At 42.6% G+C, this 16211-nt stretch overlaps 1 non-coding gene across 1 annotated transcript; it reads left to right on the top strand.

Annotated features, from left to right (window-relative positions):
• Positions 1-168: 168 nt before the first annotated feature.
• Positions 169-240, top strand: TRNAD-GUC (transfer RNA aspartic acid (anticodon GUC)). Its single transcript has one exon. It is a non-coding gene; the product is annotated as a tRNA-Asp (tRNA).
• The last annotated feature ends 15971 nt before the right edge of the window (positions 241-16211 follow it).

Below are 16211 nucleotides of genomic sequence, written 5' to 3' on the forward strand. Positions count from 1 at the left end.
ACAGTATCTCGCTTTCCCCCGACCGAGTCCCACGTGTCACGCTGGGACTTCGCTGAATTGAATTGGCAGCCGGGAGAAGAGCCTCTCCCTCATTGGTCCTTTGTAGTCAGCGTGGGCGGGGCGAGAATAGCCAGGTTATGAAATCAATTGGCGCCTAGTTTTCCGTCGTCCTCGTTAGTATAGTGGTGAGTATCCCCGCCTGTCACGCGGGAGACCGGGGTTCGATTCCCCGACGGGGAGACTTTACAGTTTTTAAAAAATTGAACTCAAGTTAAAAAATTAATCGAAAGTAAGTTGTAAAGCCCCATCCTAAGCCTTTTCATTGTTGGCTTGCCCGGACCCCAACGAGGTAGAGGCGTATTTGGAGAATTACCGTCCCTGCTAGTTAGAGAAGTTAAGTTAGAGAAGCTGGCAGTCATCAAGTAATTAAGAAAGAGACTCTGTGCGTTTAAAATTCCCTGCACGCAGTAGGGATCAATGGATGTCAGTTGATTGGGGGAATTCAATTTAGTGAAGAACCCACTGTGCAGTGAAATGTGCAAGACCCTGGAAAGAACACTGGAAATCCTGCCCCATCCTTGCTCTCACCTGTACCTGGGCAGGTGATGAGCAAGAATACCCGACAGGTAAGTTAGGGAGGCGCAGTGTGCTGTAGGAGGGGATATATATGTGTATATATGTGTGTAATATATTATATATGTATATGTGTGATTACACGTATATACGAATGTATACACACACACATATATACATACACATAATTTGATTTTTCCCTCCTATGTGTGGACAATATAAACACATGTGTGTTTATACATATACATACATACACACACACATATATATATATACACACACTTAGGAGGGAAAAATCAAATTATGCTGCGTGGATCCATTGTGTTTTAAAAGATGGGTAGAGATTCAACAGCCCAAGAAGAGGAAGAAAGGCATTCAGACATAGGAAGTGTCTCAAGCAAAGGCAATTGCAAATCAGTCTCAGAAACATCTAGGACTGGAGGGTGATTCAATTATTGAAGCCACAGAATGCACCAGGGAAATCATATAAGCTGACACGAGGAGGGTAGAGTAGGATCAAATTATGGAGAGATTTGAATGACTGCTTAATGAACCTGAATTTGACTCATTAAGCAATAGGGCCCCACTATGGTTTTTTAGCACAGGGATGGCATTACCATATTTATGTGGATTAGCCTGATGGATGGATCAGAAGAGAAGGAAAGGGAGACAGATTGATGCTTATCCTAGGGTAGTCCTGATATGAAAAATATTGCTGATATATTATTTGCCTTCTCAATGGGTGGAGGAGGATCTAGAGGGAGGGAGAGAATTTGGAACTCAAAATTAAGACAAAATGTTAAAAATAGTTAAATAAAAAATAGTTTAAAATGTTAAAAAAATTTAAAAAGAGGAAGAAAAATATTGCAATGATGAAATCCACAGTACTTGATAACCAGTTGGCTATAAGCTTTTCAGACATGGTAGACTGAGTGAATGGTGGTCCAATTGATGAAAGTCATCAAGTCAGAAGGAACAAATATAGAGGAAAAGGTAATGAGTCTGCTAAGTCTGAAGTGCCCCTAGAACATGTGGTGTCTGTAGATGCCATCTGAAGTTCAGGAGAAAGATTAGGCCTACAGAAATATAATTAGGAATTATTGTTTAAGAATATAGAGTTGAAGCTATGGGAGTGAGTAAGAGTGCCAAGGGAGAAAGGAGAGGGCCATGGAGAAAGCCTTGGGTCACATCCAACTTTGCTCCTTTCTCCAGCCCTTATACTTTCTCTCCCATGTAATCCTACAAACTAGAAGCCAGCTTGCTGCTAGGACAGGTTCTTCTTCCTTGGGCAGACTTAAGACCACCCTCCCCAACCACAGTCAGGTATGAGCCATCCAGGAGAGGGATCTGGTGTTTGGGATCTTTGGAGTGTGAGAATATTCTCAACCAGGAACCCCATGCCTTTCTCAGGTGCAGGGAGCTATGGACATTGCATCCTCTAGGGTTTGCTTCCTGGTTTGCTTCCTGCTGCTGGTTTCATGTAACCCTCTCAGGCAACCAGGAAATCAGCTCTGTGTCATACAGAAAGCCATATGGAATTCCACTCAAGTCCTTCAGAAAAAGGACTTTTCCAATAGGATCTTGACTTTAAGCTATGAATATTGACCTTGAAATTGGATTCTCTTTGTCTCTTGCATACATTTCTTTTTTTTTTTTTAAATGTAGCCTGACTTTTGAATCGACCCGGCAGACATTGTATATCAAGTTAAGTCAACAAGCCTCTATTAAGTGCTTACTGTGTGTGAGTTCCTGTGCTAAGCTTTGAGGACACAAAGAAACCAAAACCAGTTCCTCTGCTCAAGGAGCTCTCAGTCTGGTGGGAGGGAGGGGAGGGTTGGAGACAACATGCAAAAAACTACGTACAAACAAGATATAGGCAGGATAATTTGGAGATAATCACAGAAGGAAGATACTAGTGTTGAAAGGCTTTTGGCTCAAATTGGAAGGAAGCCAATTGGAAGCTAGGAGGAGGAAGTGAAAAAGAAGGGAATTCCAGGGGTGGGTAATAGCCAGTGAGAAGGCAGAATTGGGAAGTTGAATGTCTTGTATATGCAATAACCAGGAGGTTAGTGTCATGGAATCGAAGGAAGGAAGGAAGGAAGGAAGGAAGGAAGGAAGGAAGGAAGGAAGGAAGGAAGGAAGGAAGGAATAAGAAGACTGGAAAGGTGGGAAGGGGCCAGTTTATGAAGGGTTTAAATGTCAAATAGAGGATTTTGTGTTTGATCTTGAAGGTAATAGGGAACCTTTGGAGTTTATTGAATAGTGGGGAGGAGGATGACCCTGGTTGGAAGATCAGTGTGACAGCTGAGTGGGAGGAGGGTGGGGTGTGAACAGAGGAAACATTATTGAGTAATGAGGCAAAGGGGATAGCATTGGGCCATCATGCCATCAGCGTCTCCTCCTGACCCCAAGTCTATGTGTGAGAGAGAAGTGACTTCTAGACTTTATCCCACATGCGATTCATCTTCATTTCTTGGAACCCCAAGCTCAAGCTCAGGTACCACACCCTACACAAAGCCTTTCCTGATGTCATTAGGAATTGTTATCAGAGTCCTCCAATGGTGGGACATGATAGCCACTCCTTAAATCCAGTGCTTTTCCCCCGCTATACCATATTGCCACACAAGCAGTCCAAATAAACAGGAGATTCAACTTGGCAAGCATGCTATTCTCTCTGAGAAACCCTCTCCTCCCAATTTACACTCACAGGTTGGATCCAGCAACTATCCCAAGTTCAAGGTTATCTGAAGGGCTGAACTCCTAAAACATAGCTAATGAACCCCCACCAGTGGATTTACCTTTACTAGTCAGCCGCTAAATATAAATAGTCTAAAACAAGGTCATTAAGATGTGGTATCATATGTCTGGCTTTAGAGACTATCTGTGTGACCCTCAGTTTCCTCATCTACAAAATCTGACAATAATAGTATCTGTCTCTCAGGATTGTTGTGAGGATAAATGATGTAATATCTGTAAACCTCAAAGCACTATATAAATGCTAGCTATTATTATAAAACATTACATAAACACAAGCTATAATCAACCTGTACCTAGACTGGCTATAGGAGCATGGATTCTGAGACCACAGTAACTCTCTTTGACCCTCTAAATCATAAAAAGGCTATGATCCATGGGATGTGTCTTGTGAGGGAATACCTACAATGAAAAAAATCACAGATCCTTGAAGTATATTTTCTGTATATCTCAGTCAGTAAGCACCTATGTGCCACGTGTTATGCTAGTGCAAGTAAATTGTACAAATATAATTATTAAACAGTTCTTGCCCTTAAGGAGCTTATATTCTAACAAGGAAGAGAAGTATATTCTTGCATTCTAATTGGGGACATAAATGTGTGTATGTGTGTGTACATGCATATATATGTATATGTATGTTTAAGTATATACACATATCCATTACATATATGTATATATGCATATGCATATATAATTATATTGCATAATTATGTAAATAGAATAAATGAAGTAGCTAAATACAAGTTAGCTTGGGTCCTTAGGATGGGTATTAGCAAAATGGGGGAAATCGGGGAAGACCACGTAAAAGATGGTTCCTGAGCTGTGTCTAGAAGGAAGCAAGAGATTCTTTGAAGCTGAATGAGGAGGGAATGCATTCCAGACCCGAGGGATGTTCAGTGCCAAGGCATGGAGATGGGAGATAAGTGTTGTACATGAGAAGGAGAAAGAGAGAAGACCAGTTTGATATAAAATAGAGTAAATACCAAATGAGGAGTCTATATTTAATCTTAGGGGAAATAGGGAGATGATTTTGACAGCTATGGGGAGAATGGATGGGAGAAGGAAAAGACTTGAGATAGGGAAGCCAATTGTAATAGGCAAGACAAAGGGGAGTGAGAGCCCGAATGAACAGGAAGACCTATTATTTTGTGTCTTTCTAAGAGGTTTATATAGGAAATGCAGAGGAAGACCGTATCAGATGAAAGGCAGCAGTGGTAAAAGCAATTTGGATTCAAAGGGTCTGGTTTGATTCTCCATCACAATCTACTTGTGTGACTTTGGGTAAGTCACAGTCCCATTGGGCTTTGGTTTCCTCATCTGTTTGTAAAATGATGGAGCTGAACTAGATGATTTTCTAGATTTCTTCTACCTCTAACTTTGTGATTCCACAGTTCCATAAAGAACACTAGGCTAATGTTGGCCCTCAGGATTTAGTAACAATGGTATATTAGGAAATGTCTAAGGTTTGGAAATGTAGGAAGTTACAGGTGGGGTATCGACATCTTCCTGACAAGCATCCAGCAACTTCCTTTTGGGGCTATTTTTGATCTCAAGCAAGATATTTCATCTGAAACAGAATCTATTTTTTTCCCAAATGAACGCTGACATGTTAAGTAAATATAACACTGTGCTTCTGTCAGCCAGGGGCCATGTTCAAAATGGCACAGATGTTTAAGGCACAGACCTGGTATATATGTGAGAGTTTACATTTATTACTTATAAATAAAATTAAAGTTTAACAGAATAAGTGATTAAGGGGGAATAGAAATGATGACTCAGAAAAAATGGGATGAAGTATTCACCACAGGATTTATTTTAATTCAGTTCTGTGTGCCAGGCATCTACTAAGTACTTGTCAGAAATAAATGGTTTCTGTTCACCACACCAGGAGCTTATTTACATTCACCTTACAATGCCAAGCAGGCATCAGAGAAGGACCAGGGAAGACTGGCGTCTTCACCATATTGGGTTTATTCAGAAACATGGATTTTTGTTTCCTTTTAGGCTCAGCTCAGTATCACCTCCTCCATGAAGTTTTCCCTGCTTTCCACCCCAAGTGTTCTTTTCCTTCTGGGGCCATCATTGCCAGTCATCTTGACCTGTGCCTTGCCACTGGACTCCGATGACTCTGGAGGAGAGAGTGAGTCTGATGACTTTGTGCAGCTCTGCCTCACTTAAATCCAGTTCACTTGCAAGTCAAGACATCACCTTCCTGATGTCATTGATCCTCTTTAAGAACAACGAATCAATAACGGCCACAATCTTTTCCACTATGGATTTTCCTGGAGTATTTCCTCCAGATCTCCCCTCACCCTCCTCACCCCTCAAGTCTCTGTCAACCAAAGTAGGTCCTTCCTTGCCTTGTATCATCTCTACTACAATAGAATGTATGAACCTTGAGGATAGGCTCCATTTCTTCTTATGTGAGGATCCCCAGTGTCTTATACATAATAGACAAATTATACGTTTGTAACATGGAAGACCATTTATATTTTTGAACCTTATCAAAGTGGCTGTTTCTGACACCTTTCCATTAGACTGTGAGATCCTTGCAGCCAGGGATCTGTCTGCCTTTCTTTGTATCCTAGATGCCACTTTTAGACATCTCCTAGGACAGTTAGGTGGTTTGGTGGATAGAGCACTGGATCCTAAATTCAAATCTGGCCTCAGACATTTACTAGCCGTGTGACCCTGGGTAAGTCACTTAGTCCTATCTGCTGCAGTTTCCTCATCTGTAAAATGAACTAGAAAAGGAAATGGCAAACCCCTCCAGTATCTGCCAAGAAAACAACTGAACAAAAGTAGCTCAGCACCTAGAACCCTACCTGGCACACCATTGCCCCCATGTCCTCTGTCTACAAATCAGTCAGTCAAATAGCATTTATTAAGCACCTACTATGTACCAGGCCTTAAGGGAAGCACTGGAGATACAAAGGAAGGTAAAGGCAGTCCCTGCCCTCAAGGAGCTTACCTTCCATGGAGGAGACAATATACAAACAACTGTGTGCAAACAGGATGCATTCAGGATGAACTGGAGACAGTCTCTGAGAGGAGGCACTATGATTCAGGAGGACTGAGAAAGCCTTCTTACAGAAAGTGAAATTTTCACTGTGATCTGAAGGACACTGGGGAAGCCGGGAGGTGGAGATGAGGAAGGAGAAAGTTTAGTTTAAGAAGGACAATTGATAAGCCTGAGTACATTGCCTTGTTGCCGGGAGAAGGACAGCTTGGATGGTGAACGGCCTCGTGATGCTGACTGGAGGAACATCAGATGAAGGAGGTGGCGGTTGGGAAAGCACGGTGTTTGAAAAGGCAAAAGAGGTTAGAAAGGCAGAGCTGAAAGGATAGATGTGAAAAATCTGGAAGAGCGTGGTCTTATGTGAATTGATTCAGAGACTTTGGTGAGTTCCTGCCTTGAACCTCCGTTTGAAGAAATTCCCCAGGTGAGCCATAGCCACTTCTCTCTCACCTTTGCTCCCGACTCTCCAGACTTTTGCACGTTGCCCCCCCAACTATGCATCCCCAGACCACCTCCCTCCTACTTGGTTATTACTGAGTCGTTTCAGTCGTGTCCGACTCTTCATGACCCCATTTGGGGTTTTCTTGGCAAAAATGCTAGAGTGATTTACCATTTCCTTCTCCAGCTCATTTTACAGATGAGGAAACTGAGGCAAATGAGGTGAAGTGACATGCTCAGGGTCACACAACTAGTAAGCATCTGAGGCTGGATTTGAGCTCAGGTCTTCTTGACTCTAAGTGGGGCATTCTACCCACTGTACCACCCAGTTGCCCTCTCACTTTATAGCTTCCCTTTATGTGTTTTCCTGATTTGAACATAAACTCCTTCAGGGGAGGGGCTGTTCTTTTTGCCTGTATTTTTATTCCCAGCACTTAGCACAGTGCCTGGTACATAGGGAGCTCTTCTTAAATCATCTCTCCATCTATTGACTATTTTATCATGTAAATCCATCCATCTACTCATCTAGCTATCAAGCTATCCATTTCTTTCTCTCTCTCTCTCTCTCTCTCTCTCTCTCTCTCTCTCTCTCTCTCTCTCTCTCTCTCTCTCACTCCTCTGTGTTTATATATCTATATACCTCTCTATATACATATATCTGACCTATCATCTAAATCTATCCATCCACCCCCTAGCTATCAAGAGATCCATTTATCTTTATCTGTGTGGATGTCTGTCTGTTTATCTGTCTATCTGAATAAGGCAGCCCTAAAACAAGGCAGACTGATATGTACAGTTGAATATGTTTTATTTTGAAGAATTACCATCTCTAACAGCCAGTTCAAGTTTAAAATGCATTTTACTTGATGACTTTTTCCTTTGTGGGAATTGCTTCGATTCTGCCAAGTTCTTGTGAGCGGAAAAATATATTGCTGTGGAACTAGTGTATTATGTGAAGGCAAGACTTTTCCTCATCGTTATTATCAATATTATTCAAAAACTTTTATCAGATGTATATCATGACAGACTAAGTGTGCCCACATCCTCAACCTTCAAGTTAGGGTTCATGGATAAAAATAGAAAATATTTGGCCAGTTTGAATACCGCAAGAGTCCAGGTGCTGGGGAGAGGAAGGAGCCTAGAGAAGACAGTGACACAGGTGTGCGCACAGCCCCACTACCTTGAGAAGTCCCCCGGGCTTGACTTCAGTTCAGCTGGGATTGCCTGGATGAGACAGAGCCCTGGAAAACAGTCCCTGGGCCCTGGTGTTTTTCTTGGCAATCTCAGCTCCACAATGGGTGGAGTTCTGAGGGCTGGGATTGTTTACATGCAAGGAGACTTGTAAAACAAATGGCTGCTGTGGGAACCTTTTCCTAGCTTTCCTGGGGGGAAAGAAATAAGATTTCCAGTTGGCCTGGACTGCTGAGGGAAAGAGGCAGGCAGAATTTTTTTAAAAAATGACAAGGAGATTTGATTTAGGGCTCTGGCTGGAGAGCATAGTAGGACCAGGGATAGGGATTGGGACAGGCCTGTAACTTCTTTAGTACAAGAACTCTAAGATGAGGAGCGTCTCTCTGCCAGTATGAGTTGGCTTCTTGTCTGACCTGAGAGTATTAGAATGTTGCTCATAGCAGTGAAAGGCTAAATGATTTGCTCAGGGTCACACAGGCGGTATGTGTTAAAAGCAGGATTTGAACCCGAGAACTCCTTGGCTTCCATGAGGACTCTGTGAAACTTAACATAGACTTTTAAGAAAGAAATGGTCCATTTGTAATAGTCCCAGTTCCATATGTAGTCCTTTTTTCTTTTCTTTGGATACGGAAACGTCTGTGTTTGTCAAATTCATAATAAAAGATTTAAAAAAGGATAAAAGGGGACAGAAGCTGTGACTCCAGGAAGAACCAGGGCAGTGGAGCCTCTGTGCCAAGTGAATGTCTAGAACCCTTTGCATCTGTAGGACACTGACAAATGAAACCATCAGCATTGCCTCATCCAATCCTTACAACCTTCCTGGGAGGCTGGTAGAGAAGGAATTATCACCCCCATTTTACAGAGGAAGAAACTGAGGCCTCAAGAGTTTAAGTGACCTCTTAAGCAAGTGGTCTATGACTTGTTACTTTCCTTCCCACCATCTGATCCCTCAAGCAGTATGGTATGGTTGGAAGAGCAGTGGAGTTAGAGTCTAAGGATGTGCGTTTAAATCCTGTCTCTGACGTGATTTACTGTGTGACCTTGGGGCAAATCATGTAACTCCCTTGAGCTTCAGTTTCTTCTTATGTAAAATGAGTCCCTTCAAGGTCTAGATAAAGAGTCCTAGAAGCTGGGTTCAAGGCCTAACTCTCCTACTTCCTATCTGCCTAACCTTGAGCAGACCACTTAGTCTCCCTGGGCCTCAGTTTCCTCATCTGAAAAATGAAAGGATTGGGCTAGATTGATCTCTACAGTTTCTTCCAGTTCTAAATCCTATGACAGATCCTAGATGTTAGGGCTTGGATCCCCAGGGTAGGGCAAACAGCTTCAAGGGGGAGACTGGGAATCAGAGTGAGTGAGAGATGCTCTCAGTAACATCCTTGACTTCCGACTGTAGACTGGGGATTTGACTCTTCATGACCCCATTTGGACTTTTCTTGGCAAAGATGCTAGAGTGGTTTGCCAGTTCCTTCTCCGGCTCATTTTTTACAAGTGAGGAAACTGAGGCAAACAAGGTTAAGTGACTTGTTCAGGGTCACAGAGCTAGTAGGTATCTGAGGCTGGATTTGAAGTCAGGAAGATGAGTCTTCCTGATTCCAAGCCCAAAGCTCCTAGCTGCCCCATCAGCTAGGGAGTAGGGAAACTACTACAGAGAAGTGGTATATATAAAAAAATCAAGGGAAAGAATATCCTTCTCCTTTCTTTCCTCTCCTCTCCTCTCCTCTCCTCTCTTCTCCTCTCCTTTCCTGTCTCTCTCTCTCTCTCTCTCTCTCTCTCTCTCCTTCTTTCTCTCTCTCTCTTTCTCTCCCTTTCTTTTTCTCTCTCTCTTTCTCTCTCTCCCTCCTTCTCTCTTTCTCTCTCTTTTTCTCTCCATCTTTCTCTCTCTCTCTCTCTTCCCATTCTCTCCTTACTTCCCTTTTCCTCCAAATTTAGCTCTCTTCTTCCTCTTCCTTCCCCTCTCCTCCCCCCTTCCTTATCTTTTCCCTTTCTCTTCTAATCCAAAGCAGCATTTCCCTTTACATCCCACCCAGATAATAGCTCCTGTCAAATGGTTGACTTCCTCCAAGCTTTTTCCCCCTCTGGGAAGGGAGCCCCTTCTAACTGGGCAGCTCGTTCTCAAAGCCACACGAGGCGGCATTCTGTGGCTGCTTTGGAAACTAAAAACAGTGCCGTTCGATAACTCCGAACTGAAACTTCAGAAACATGAGGCCCACGGTGTGAAAGAGAGCTCTGTAGCAGGCTTGGTGAACTTCAGCCCTGAAGCATCAGAGATAATTGGGGGCCTCTTCTTCCTCAGTCCCTGCCACTGTGTCCCAACCCCCCACTGGCTGGAACCTGCTCACTGCTTCTAATTTCTAACTGCAAGGATAATGATGACACATTTTTATAGCTCTTTAAGACTTCATAAGAAGTCTATCATTTTTGCACCCCTGCTTCTTGTTGCTACCTCCCTTCCCCCTGATCTCTTCCCCAGCCCTCCTCTTCCTCACTGCCTTTCAGGGCTGATTGTATAACTGAGGTAGAAGCAGAAGCTCTCCACCTACAATGTGAAGGCCAGTGAAAACATTTGCATCTCCAGCTCCCCCTGCCTCAGTGCTTGGTCTGTGTGGACATCCTCCCAGCCATCCATGCTTGAGGTCAAGTTCTTCCTTGGCAAGACCTTTTGGGATCCTGACTCCCCATTCACCCGTTATTGTTAATGCGTGTTTGTGAGTCTGTTGTGCTTCTTTGTGGTGGCCAGGATAAAGAGATGAAGCATTTATGAAATGTTCGCTGTGTCAGACTGTGCTAAATGCTAAGAATACAAAGGCGCTTACACTCTAATTGGGGAGGGGGTGTCCCAGTCATGAGTGGAGCATGGCTTGGGCCCCTCCTGGAAGTGGTGTAGACAAGCAGTCACTGGTTAGGTTTCTCCAGAGGAGGAGGGAGACGTGAAGAAGTGGAATCTAGACATTAGAATTGTGGGTTAGATGAGGTAGGAAAATAAATTGCTATCTTATATATGACATCTACTGTTTTGTCTAGTGAGCATCTTTCTAGAAGAGACCTTCTTAAATCTCCTTATGAAAACCCTAGGCATGGTCCATACCTAAGCTTTGTTTAAGAGGTTTTCCCTGAGTACTCAGGACTGAGGGTGACTTTGTGCAACTCTGCCTCACTTAAATACAATTCTCACATGATGTCATTGGTCCTCTTTGAAAACAGGGACAACAGTGAACAAGGATGAGTAAGAGAGCACAAGAGAAAGCCTGCCTCTCTCTCTTTAGCATGAGGGTCTCCCAGGAATGAACCCCATTGCCTTGACCCTAGAACTGGAGACCTTTTATGTGAAAGAGCCCCCTGGGCCACAGTTGACATTCAGTCAATAAAGACAAGGTGATTTGGTGAGGGGAGGGGAGATACTAGCAGCCAGAAAAAATAAGGAAGTGCTACACATAGGAAATGAGCTGAGTTTTCATGGAAATTAGCAACTCAAAGAGGTAGAAAAGGGAAGTGAGTACATTTTGGCTTGGGGAAATGCAAAGACAGAGATCATAAAATCTTAGACAGAGCTAGAAGGGACCTTAAAAGCCATAATGTCCACCCTGCCCTCATGTTATTGGAAACTGAGGCACAAAGAGTTTAAGTGACTTGCCCAAAGTTACACAGCTAGTAGGTATCCAAAGCAGGATTTGGACCCAGGCCTTCCTGACTCTAAGTCCAGCACTCTTTCCATGACTCCCTCCCAGGGTTGTTCTACAGCTCAAATAAATCATACAAAGTGATTGTTACTTGTCCAGGGTCACCTAGCGAGTGTGTCCAAAGCAAGATTTGAACTTGGGTCTTTCTGACTCCAAATTCACTATTCTGTGCTGCCTCCATGGGATCTGGAATGCTCCATTGTGAGAGCCTATAACAGCAAGATCAGAAGGGCTGCACCAAAGTGTGATCATTAACAGTTTGATATTCTCTTATAAAAACTGTAGTGGGCTGATTATGGTAGCCCTTGGCCATAATCCTTGCTACCGGGGATACTAAGGCTGGCAAATCTCTTTTGAGTTTGGGCTTCAGTTCTATTGAACAACCATAATCTATCATGTTTTTTTTTTTTCTGTCTCTATCTCTTGCCTCTCTGACTCTTTCTCTCTTTCTCTCATCTCTCTGACTGTCTCTGTTTCTGTCTTTCTGTCTCTCTTAACTTAACAAACATTTATTTTTTCTCCCTCTTACCTTTCCATTTCTTTGAGGAAAAACATCCTTAAAACAAATATACATAGTGAAGTGAAATGAATGATCATATTGGCCATGTCCAAAAGTGCATGTATCATTTTGCACCTCTGAGTCCATCACCTCTTTTGCCAGAAAGATCTGCAATCCTGGTTGGCCATTGTACTGATCAGAGTTCTTAAGTTTTCCATTTTTACAATCTATAGCTTAGTTATTAAAAACATAACCTTAATCCACAAAGCTTAAAATTATCAGTCACTATTTAAAAGAATCCAGTGATTCATTCAATAGAAATGTTTTTAAAAATAAGCGAAATCCAAGATAATTCTGAAAAATTCTGTCCAACTCCAGAGAACTGATGGAATCTGAATGCAGATTGAAGCATTCTTTACCTTTCTGTATTATTCTTTTTTTGGTCTATTTCTCTGTGAAGTGGCTGATATGGAAATATTCTGTGTGACTGCACATTTATAATCTGTATCCAATTGCTTGCCTTCTCAAGGAGAGGAGAGGGGAGTAAGGGAGAAAGAGAATTTGGAACTCAAAATTTAAAAAAATGAAAATATTTTGTCTATAAGTAATTGAAAAAATAAAATAAAAACACTAGAAAGCAGGAAAAAGTAAATAATTATGATTCATTGCGTTATGGTACCTTTTCACTAGTCTTTAACATTTTCTTTATCATCTCAACTTTACTATCTGATTATAGACAAAGGAATATCTCATTGTTTGTTTTCTGCCTTCAGATGACTTGGGATCTAATCATTGTTGGCTACTTACCTCTCAGTAGCCTACAATTGGGAGTTTGGGGTTGGGAATCATGCCTATTAACCATCCCCATATGTTTTAGCTACCTTTTCTCAGAGCTCTTTCCTTCCTTCCATGCAGCAAAAACAAGAAGAGAAAATGAAGACAAAATATGTGTGGCCTGGGAATTGATTCTCTATTGCTAGCTGATGACAGATAGAATTTCTATATACCTTCACACACCTCTTATGGGAGGCAGTGTGTTATAGTTGAAATGAACTTTGGATATGAAGACACAAGACTTGCATTCCAACCCCCCTTCCCTCTTACTGTTTTACCCTATGCAAGTCACGTGACCTCTCGGGGCCTCGGTTTCATTTTCTGTACAATGAGGATTCTGAATGAGATAGCTCTCTGGGTTTTTTTTCTACATCTAAATAGGTGATTCTAGGGTCCTCTGAGCATCCCTATGACCAGTCTTTTAGGACTCTGGAGATATGTACAAGTCTCCTTAATATGAGAAGTCCCATACTAAGGCAGAAAATATGTCTCTCCTATATGATATGGAGATAGAAAGAACTTAGGTGAATGAAGCTGATCCCTTGATTCTGAGACATTGTTTATCAAACAAAGGTAAAGCCTTTTTCACATCCAAAGGGAAATTAGATTTGGGTTCTGAGGTTGGACTTTATTATATATAAAGCATCCTTTCTCCTGGGAGCTATCCAGGGTACTGGCCTGCATCTACCTGGCCCTCTCAGATTCAGTGGACATAGTAGGTCGTGGATGACACACTGCCTGGCTTAAATCTTACTCTAATTTCAGAATTTCTTCATCCTGGTCCCAATCTGTATGGCTCTGTCTGACCCCTACCATAAGCCACTTTTCTCTGGATCCATGGCTGAGCTGATTCATGCCCAGCCAGAACTTCCCTCCATCTGTCTGGTTTTTGTCCCCAGGTCAGTAGTCTGCATCTGTAGGTGGGTTCTTGACATTTAAAGCAGCATACCTACCCCACTTGTCTGCATGGCTGGGTTGGACTCCTGAAGAAATGTACACTCTTGTAAAGTGTGCAAATAAAGACAGAAGGTGTTTTGGTCCTCTCATCTGAAGTGGACTCCAAAGCTTTGGGAGGGCGGGGTGTGAGGATTATAGAACTATGACTGGAAGACACCTCAGAGACTACCTAGTCCATTTTCTCACCCATTTTGTAGTTAAGGAAACTGAGTCCCAGGGAAGTTAAATGACTTGCTCAGAATTACTCAGCAAGCGTTTGAAGTAGAATTTGAATTGGGTTCTGTGACTGGTGCCAATTTACTTTTTACTATAGGATGCAGCCTCCTCTGAGCTCTCCCTCTGAAGGAAAACTCTGCTATTTTGCATTTTTGATATTTTGAAAATTCCCTCACTCTTGTAACTAGCATTTTCTCTTTAAAATTTTTTTTCTGAAAAAAAGAGAAAGGGAGGGAGGGAAAGAAGGAGAAAGAAAGGAGTAAGGAAAAGAAGGAAGGAAGAAAAAGAGAGTAAGAGTCATAGAAAAGGAAGGAGGAAGGAAAGGAGAAAAAGGAATAGGGAAGAAGGAATGGAGCAAGAAGAGGAGGGAAAGAGGGAGAAAGGAAGGAAAAGAAGGAAAGCATGAAAGAAAAAGGAAAAATGGAAGGGAAAGAGGAAGATAGGGAAAACTGTCAGTTACCTTTTAAATTACTTTAGGAACTGAGAAAACCTGTTCATTTTTTATTCATCATGGCTAACTCCTCCACCATTATCTGCTCCCACACATAGATATGGATCATAAGATTTAGGAAGAACACAAGTTCCCAAGTCAGAGAATCTTAGCTCAAATCCACCTCTGATACTCACTACCTGTGTGACCTTGGCCAGATTATTTAACCTCTCTGGGCCTCAGTTTCCTGGGGTGTAAAATGGGAGGGTTGGATGAGGTGACCTCCGAAGTCCCTTCCAGCTCTGGGTCCTAAGGAAGCCCAGAGATCATCTGACCCTCCTCCCTTATCTTGTTTTTATATGAAGTCCCTGAGGCCCAAACAGATTTGCCCAAAGTTGCTCTGGTAGTAAGAGGCTGAGCTGAGATTCAGACTCAGGTCTTGTCTTTACTACATACACCACTCTGCCTTGCCAAGGTGGCTGCAGCTCTTTCAGGCCCTACTATGGAAGCATCACAGACTCTGGAAGGTTCAAACTGGAAAAACTTCAGCAGCAGATCTGGCAATGAAGAGCCACAGACCAGCATAGCTAAGGCTTGACCACCAAGTGATAGTTTTTGTTTTTTTTTAAAAGATGACAGTAGGGGCAGCTCAGTGGTGCAGTGGATAGAGCACCAGCCCTGGAGTCAGGAGGACCTTAGTTCAAATCTGGCCTCAGACATTTGCTAGCTGTGTGACTCTGGGCAAGTCACTTAACCCTGATTACCTCCCCTCAAAATAAAATAAAGACAACAGCAAGTCACAAACATTGTCCATCCCAAGGTGTACAAGGGTTCTAACTGTACTGGTGTAGGGAGTGCCCTCGTTAAGGAATTCCAGACCCTCAGAAAGCTTGGATAAGCTCTGCATTACTGGGAAAATGAACTCATAACCCAAAACCCTGGAATCAGAAGATAGTTCAATCCCGTCTCTGCCCTTACTACTTATGTGACCTTGGCCAAGTCACCCCCCCCCCCCCCCCCCGCTCCTGCCCCAGGGCTTCAGCTACTCCCCACTATAAAATGAGGACACTTGGATTAAATGACCTCTGAGCTTTCTTCTGGCTTCTAAATCTATGATCCTATGATCTGGTCATTTCATGGAGCTGGAACTGAGGACAGATGAGCATCTGCTTACTGCTGATAGGAGCTAATGATAGGGAAGGCTGAAGAAGGACATTTCAAAAGGATCCATCCCATTCTATACAGTGGTTTCAACAGCAAAGCTGAATCACATACTTCAGATATGTTCCCATGGACAAGTTTACTGATTACAGCAGACAATGTAATCTGTGATTATATTCATAGGTTTAGAGATAAAAATGAGTTTGGAAGTCTAGTCTAGTCTCTTCATTTTACAAATGAGGAGACTGAGACCTTGAGATGTGATCATATACATAGATCACATGGGTCATATAGGTAGTAAGTGGCAGAGCTGTGATTCAAACTCGACTCCTGTAACTCCAAATTCCATGCTCTTTCTATCATCATAAATGCCAGTTTGTTGGTGTGGTTGGTGATGCAGACTGGTGGATCCTGAGGGACGCTGCTGCATAATGGTGGGTCCTAGTGGGCAATGGCACA

Source organism: Notamacropus eugenii, chromosome 3 (genome assembly GCF_028372415.1).
Source record: "Notamacropus eugenii isolate mMacEug1 chromosome 3, mMacEug1.pri_v2, whole genome shotgun sequence".
Lineage (NCBI taxonomy): Eukaryota > Metazoa > Chordata > Mammalia > Diprotodontia > Macropodidae > Notamacropus > Notamacropus eugenii.